Genomic DNA, 7,674 nt, shown 5'->3' on the forward strand with positions numbered 1-7,674 from the left:
CCATATGGGCCTTAGTGGAGAGAGAGGGGCAGCCAAAGTTGGGACGCGCGCCTCCTCCCCCCTGGTCCGAATTGGACTAGGAGAGGGGGGGGGGGCGCCCCCCTTTCCTTCTCCCTCCCCACTTCTTTCCCCCTCCTAGTAGGAGTCCTACTCCTACTAGGAGGAGGACTCCTCCTTGGCGCGCCATAGGGGCTGGCCGGCCTCCTCCCCTTGATCCTTTATATACGAGGGCAAGGGGCACCCCTAGACACACACGTTGATCCACGTGATCATATTCTCAGCCGTGTGCGGTGCCCCCTTCCACCATAATCCTCGATAATATTGTAGCGATGCTTAGGCGAAGCCCTGCGACGATAGTACATCAAGATCGTCACCACGCCGTCGTGCTGACGGAACTCTTCCCCGACACTTTGCTGGATCGGAGTTCGGGGATCGTCATCGAGCTGAACGTGTGCTAAAACTCGGAGGTGCCGTAGTTTCGGTGCTTGATCGGTCGGGCCGTGAAGACGTACGACTACATCAACCGCGTTGTGCTAACGCTTCCGTTGTCGGTCTACAAGGGTACATAGATCACACTCCACCCTCTCGTTGCTATGCATCACCATGATCTTGCGTGTGTGTAGGAATTTTTTTGAAATTACTACGTTCCCCAACAGTGGCATTCGAGCCTAGGTTTTATATGTTGATATTATATGCACGAGTAGAACACAAGTGAGTTGTGGGCGATATAAGTCATACTGCTTACCAACATGTCATACTTTGGTTTGGCGGTATTGTTGGACGAAGCGGCCCGGACCGACATTACGCGTACGCTTACGCGAGACCGGTTCTCCCGACGTGCTTTGCACATAGGTGGCTTGCGGGTGATAGTTTCTCCAACTTTAGTTGAACCGAGTGTGGCTACGCCTGGTCCTTGCGAAGGTTAAAACAGCACCAACTTGACAAACTATCGTTGTGGTTTTGATGCGTAGGTAAGATTGGTTCTTGCTTAAGCCCGTAGCAGCCACGTAAAACTTGCAACAACAAAGTAGAGGACGTCTAACTTGTTTTTGTAGGGCATGTTGTGATGTGATATGGTCAAGACATGATGCTAAATTTTATTGTATGAGATGATCATGTTTTGTAACCGAGTTATCGGCAACTGGCAGGAGCCATATGGTTGTCGCTTTATTGGATGCAATGCAATCGCGCTGTAATGCTTTACTTTATCACTAAGCGGTAGCGATAGTCGTGGAAGCATAAGATTGGCGAGACGACAACGATGCTACGATGGAGATCAAGGTGTCGTGCCGGTGACAATGGAGATCACGATGGTGCTTCGAAGATGGAGATCACAAGCACAAGATGATGATGGCCATATCATATCACTTATATTGATTGCATGTGATGTTTATCTTTTATGCATCTTATCTTGCTTTGATTGACAGTAGCATTATAAGATGATCTCTCACTAATTATCAAGAAGTGTTCTCCCTGAGTATGCACCATTGCGAAAGTTCTTCGTGCTGAGACACCACGTGATGATCGGGTGTGATAGGCTCTACATTCAAATACAACGGGTGCAAAACAGTTGCACACGCGGAATACTCAGGTTATACTTGACGAGCCAAGCATATACAGATATGGCCTCGGAACACGGAGACCGAAAGGTTGAGCGTGAATCATATAGTAGATATGATCAACATAGTGATGTTCACCAATGAAACTACTCCATCTCACGTGATGATCGGACATGGTTTAGTTGATTTGGATCACGTAATCACTTAGAGGATTAGAGGGATGTCTATCTAAGTGGGAATTCTCTAAGTAAATTAATAGAACCTAAATTTATCATGAAACTTAGTACCTGATAGTATCTTGCTTGTTTATGCTTGATTGTAGATAGATGGCTCGTGCTGTTGTTCCGTTGAATTTTAATGCGTTCCTTGAGAAAGCAAAGTTGAAAGATGATGGTAGCAATTAGACGGACTGGGTCCGTAACTTGAGGATTATCCTAAATGCTGCACAGAATAATTACGTCCTGGAAGCATCGCTGGGTGCCAGGCCTGCTGCTGGAGCAACACCAGATGTTATGAACGTCTGGCAGAGCAAAGCTGATGACTACTCAATAGTTCAATGTGCCATGCTTTATGGCTTAGAATCGGGACTTCAATGATGTTTTGAATGTCATGGAGCATATGAGATGTTCCAGGAGTTGAAGTTAATATTTCAAGCAAATGCCCGGATTGAGAGATATGAAGTCTCCAATAAGTTCTATAGCTGCAAGATGGAGGAGAACAGTTCTGTCAGTGAGCATATACTCAAAATGTCTGGCTATAATAATCACTTGATTCAATTGGGAGTTAATCTTCCAGATGATTGCGTCATTGACAGAATTCTCCAATCACTGCCACCAAGCTACAAGAGCTTCGTGATGAACTATAATATGCAAGGGATGAATAAGACTATTCCCGAGCTCTTCGCAATGCTGAAAGCTGCGGAGGTAGAAATCAATAAGGAGCATCAAGTGTTGATGGTCAACAAGACCACTAGTTTCAAGAAAAAGGGCAAAGGGAAGAAGAAGGGGAACTTCAAAAAGAACAGCAAGCAAGTTGCTACTCAAGAGAAGAAACCCAAACCTGGACCTAAGCCTGAAATTGAGTGCTTCTACTACAAGCAGACTGGTCACTGGAAGCGGAACTGCCCCAAGTATTTGGCGGATAAGAAGGATGGCAAGGTGAACAAAGGTATATGTGATATACATGTTATTGATGTGTACCTTACTAATGCTCGCAGTAGCACCTGGGTATTTGATACTGGTTCTGTTGCTAATATTTGCAACTCGAAATAGGGACTACGGATTAAGCGAAGATTGGCTAAGGACGAGGTGACGATGCGCGTGGGAAACGGTTCCAAAGTCGATGTGATCGCAGTCGGCACGCTACCTCTACATCTACCTTCGGGATTAATATTAGACCTAAATAATTGTTATTTGGTGCCAGCGTTAAGCATGAACATTATATCTGGATCTTGTTTGATGCGAGACGGTTATTCATTAAAATCTGAGAATAATGGTTGTTCTATTTATATGAGTAATATCTTTTATGGTCATGCACCCTTAAAGAGTGGTCTATTTTTATTGAATCTCGATAGTAGTGACACACATATTCATAGTGTTGAAGCCAAAAGATGCAGAGTTGATAATGATAGTGCAACTTATTTGTGGCACTGCCGTTTGGGTCATATCGGTATAAAGCGCATGAAGAAACTCCATACTGATGGGGTTTTGGAACCACTTGATTATGAATCACTTGGTACTTGCGAACCGTGCCTTATGGGTAAGATGACAAAAACACCGTTCTCCGGTACTATGGAGAGAGCAACAGATTTGTTGGAAATCATACATACAGATGTATGTGGTCCAATGAACGTTGAGGCTCGTGGCGGATATCGTTATTTTCTCACCTTCACAGATGACTTAAGCAGATACGGGTATATCTACTTAATGAAACACAAGTCTGAAACATTTGAAAAGTTCAAAGAATTTCAGAGTGAAGTTGAAAATCATCGTAACAAGAAAATAAAATTCCTACGATCTGATCATGGAGGAGAATATTTGAGTTACGAGTTTGGTGTACATTTGAAAAATTGTGGAATAGTTTTGCAACTCACGCCACCCGGAACACCACAGTGTAATGGTGTGTCCGAACGTTGTAATCGTACTTTACTAGATATGGTGCGATCTATGATGTCTCTTACTGATTTACCGCTATCGTTTTGGGGATACGCTCTAGAGACGGCCGCATTCACGTTAAATAGGGCACCATCAAAATCCGTTGAGACGACGCCTTATGAACTGTGGTTTGGCAAGAAACCAAAGTTGTCGTTTCTGAAAGTTTGGGGCTGCGATGCTTATGTGAAAAAGCTTCAACCTGATAAGCTCGAACCCAAATTGGAGAAATGTGTCTTCATAGGATATCCAAAGGAAACTATTGGATACACCTTCTATCACAGATCTGAAGGCAAGACTTTTGTTGCTAAATTCGGAAACTTTCTGGAGAAGGAGTTTCTCTCGAAATAAGTGAGTGGGAGGAAAGTAGAACTTGACGAGGTAACTGTACCTACTCCCTTATTGGAAAGTAGTACATCAAAAAACCTGTTTCTGTGACACCTACACCGGTTAGTGAGGAAGCTAATGATGATGATCATGAAACTTCAGAACAAGATACTACTGAACCTCGTAGATCAACCAGAGTGAGATCCTCGCCAGAGTGGTACGGTAATCCTGTTCTGGAAGTCATGCTACTAGATCATGATGAACCTACGAACTATGAAGAAGCGATGGTGAGCCCAGATTCCGCAAAATGGCTTGAAGCCATGAAATCTGAGATGGGATCCATGTATGATAACAAAGTATGGACTTTGGTTGACTTGCCCGATGATCGGCAAGCAATTGAGAATAAATGGATCTTCAAGAAGAAGACTGACGCTGACAGTAATATTACTGTCTACAAAGCTCGACTTGTCGCAAAAGGTTTTCGGCAAGTTCAAGGGATTGACTACGATGAGACCTTCTCACCCGTAGCGATGCTTAAGTCTGTCCGAATCATGTTAGCAATTGCCGCATTTTATGATTATGAAATTTGGCAGATGGATGTCAAAACTGCATTCCTGAATGGATTTCTGGAAGAAGAGTTGTATATGATGCAACCAGAAGGTTTTGTCGATCCAAAGGGAGCTAACAAAGTGTGCAAGCTCCAGCGATCCATTTATGGACTGGTGCAAGCCTCTCAGAGTTGGAATAAACGCTTTGATAGTGTGATCAAAGCATTTGGTTTTATACAGACTTTTGAAGAAGCCTGTATTTACAAGAAAGTGAGTGGGAGCTCTGTAGCATTTCTGATATTATATGTGGATGACATATTACTAATTGGAAATGATATAGAATTTCTGGATAGCATAAAGGGATACTTGAATAAGAGTTTTTCAATGAAAGACCTCGGTGAAGCTGCTTACATATTAGGCATTAAGATCTATAGAGATAGATCAAGACGCTTAATTGGACTTTCACAAAGCACATACCTTGACAAAGTTTTGAAGAAGTTCAAAATGGATCAAGCAAAGAAAGGGTTCTTGCCTGTGTTACAAGGTGTGAAGTTGAGAACTCAATGCCCGACCACTGTAGAAGATAGAGAGAAAATGAAAGATATTCCCTATGCTTCAGCCATAGGCTCTATAATGTATGCAATGCTGTGTACCAGACCTGATGTGTGCCTTGCTATAAGTCTAGCAGGGAGGTACCAAAGTGATCCAGGAGCGGATCACTGGACAAGGGTCAAGAACATCCTGAAATACCTGAAAAGGACTAAGGATATGTTTCTCATATATGGAGGTGACAAAGAGCTCATCGTAAAAGGTTACATTGATGCAAGTTTTGACACTGATCCGGACGATTCTAAATCGCAAACCGGATACGTGTTTACATTAAACGGTGGAGCTGTCAGTTGGTGCAGTTCTAAACAAAGTGTTGTGGTGGGATCTACATGTGAAGCGGAGTACATAGCTGCTTCGGAAGCAGCAAATGAAGGAGTCTGGATGAAGGAGTTCATATCCGATCTAGGTGTCATACCTAGTGCATCGGGTCCACTGAAAATCTTTTGTGACAATACTGGTGCAATTGCCTTGGCAAAGGAATCCAGATTTCACAAGAGAACCAAGCACATCAAGAGACGCTTCAATTCCATCCAGGATCTAGTCCAGGTGGGAGACATAGAGATTTGCAAGATACATACGGATCTGAATGTTGCAGACCCGTTGACTAAGCCTCTTCCACGAGCAAAACATGATCAGCATCAAGGCTCCATGGGTGTTAGAATCATTACTGTGTAATCTAGATTATTGACTCTAGTGCAAGTGGGAGACTGAAGGAAATATGCCCTAGAGGCAATAATAAAGTTATTATTTATTTCCTTATATCATGATAAATGTTTATTATTCATGCTAGAATTGTATTAACCGGGAACATAATACATGTGTGAATACATAGACAAACAAAGTGTCACTAGTATGCCTCTACTTGACTAGCTCGTTAATCAAAGATGGTTATGCTTCCTAACCATGAACAAAGAGTTGTTATTTGATTAACGGGATCACATCATTAGGTGAATGATCTGATTGACATGACCCATTCCATTAGCTTAGCACTCGATCGTTTAGTATGTTGCTATTGCTTTCTTCATAACTTATACATGTTCCTATGACTATGAGATTAAGCAACTCCCGTTTGCCGGAGGAACACTTTGTGTGCTACCAAACATCACAACGTAAATGGGTGATTATAAAGGTACTCTACAGGTGTCTCCAAAGGTACATGTTGGGTTGGCGTATTTCAAGATTAGGATTTGTCACTCCGATTGTCGGAGAGGTATCTCTGGGCCCTCTCGGCAATGCACATCACATAAGCTTTGCAAGCATTGCAACTAATGAGTTAGTTGCGAGATGATGTATTACGGAACGAGTAAAGAGACTTGCCGGTAACGAGATTGAACTAGGTATTGAGATACCGACGATCGAATCTCGGGCAAGTAACATACCGATGACAAAGGGAACAACGTATGTTGTTATGCGATCTGACCGATAAAGATCTTCGTAGAATATGTAGGAGCCAATATGAGCATCCAGGTTCCGCTATTGGTTATTGACCGGAGACGTGTCTCGGTCATGTCTACATTGTTCTCGAACCCGTAGGGTCCGCACGCTTAAGGTTTCGATGATAGTTATATTATGAGTTTATGAGTTTTGATGTACCGAAGTTAGTTCGGAGTCCCGGATGTGATCACGGACATAACGGGGAGTCTCAAAATGCTCGAGACATAAAGATTGATATATTGGACGGCTATATTCGGACACCGGAAGTGTTCCGGGTGATTTCGGAGAAAACCGGAGAGTCAGAGGGTTACCGGAACCCCCCCGGGAGAAGTAATGGGCCATATGGGCCTTAGTGGAGAGAGAGAGGGGCAGCCAAAGGTGGGCCACGCGCCTCCTCCCCCCTGGTCCGAATTGGACTAGGAGAGGGGGGGCGGCGCCCCCCTTTCCTTCTCCCTCCCCACTTCTTTCCCCCTCCTAGTAGGAGTCCTACTCCTACTAGGAGGAGGACTCCTCCTTGGCGCGCCATAGGGGCCGGCCGGCCTCCTCCCCTTGATCCTTTATATACGGGGGCAGGGGGCACCCCTAGACACACAAGTTGATCCATGTGATCATATTCTCAGCCGTGTGCGGTGCCCCCTTCCACCATAATCCTCGATAATATTGTAGCGGTGCTTAGGCGAAGCCCTGCGACGATAGTACATCAAGATCGTCACCACACCATCGTGCTGACGGAACTCTTCCCCGACACTTTGCTGGATTGGAGTCCGGGGATCGTCATCGAGCTGCACGTGTGCTAAAACTCGGAGGTGCCATAGTTTCGGTGCTTGATCGGCCGGGCCGTGAAGACGTACGACTACATCAACCGCGTTGTGCTAACGCTTCCGCTGTCGGTCTACAAGGGTACGTAGATCACACTCTCCCCTCTCGTTGCTATGCATCACCATGATCTTGCGTGTGCGTAGGAAATTTTTTGAAATTACTACGTTCCCCAACACCTGCCGCCGCCGCCGACGCCGCTAGCCGCCGCCACCGCACTGCCACCGCGCC

Source organism: Triticum dicoccoides, chromosome 3A (assembly GCF_002162155.2).
Source record: "Triticum dicoccoides isolate Atlit2015 ecotype Zavitan chromosome 3A, WEW_v2.0, whole genome shotgun sequence".
In the NCBI taxonomy this organism is placed as follows: Eukaryota; Viridiplantae; Streptophyta; class Magnoliopsida; order Poales; family Poaceae; genus Triticum; species Triticum dicoccoides.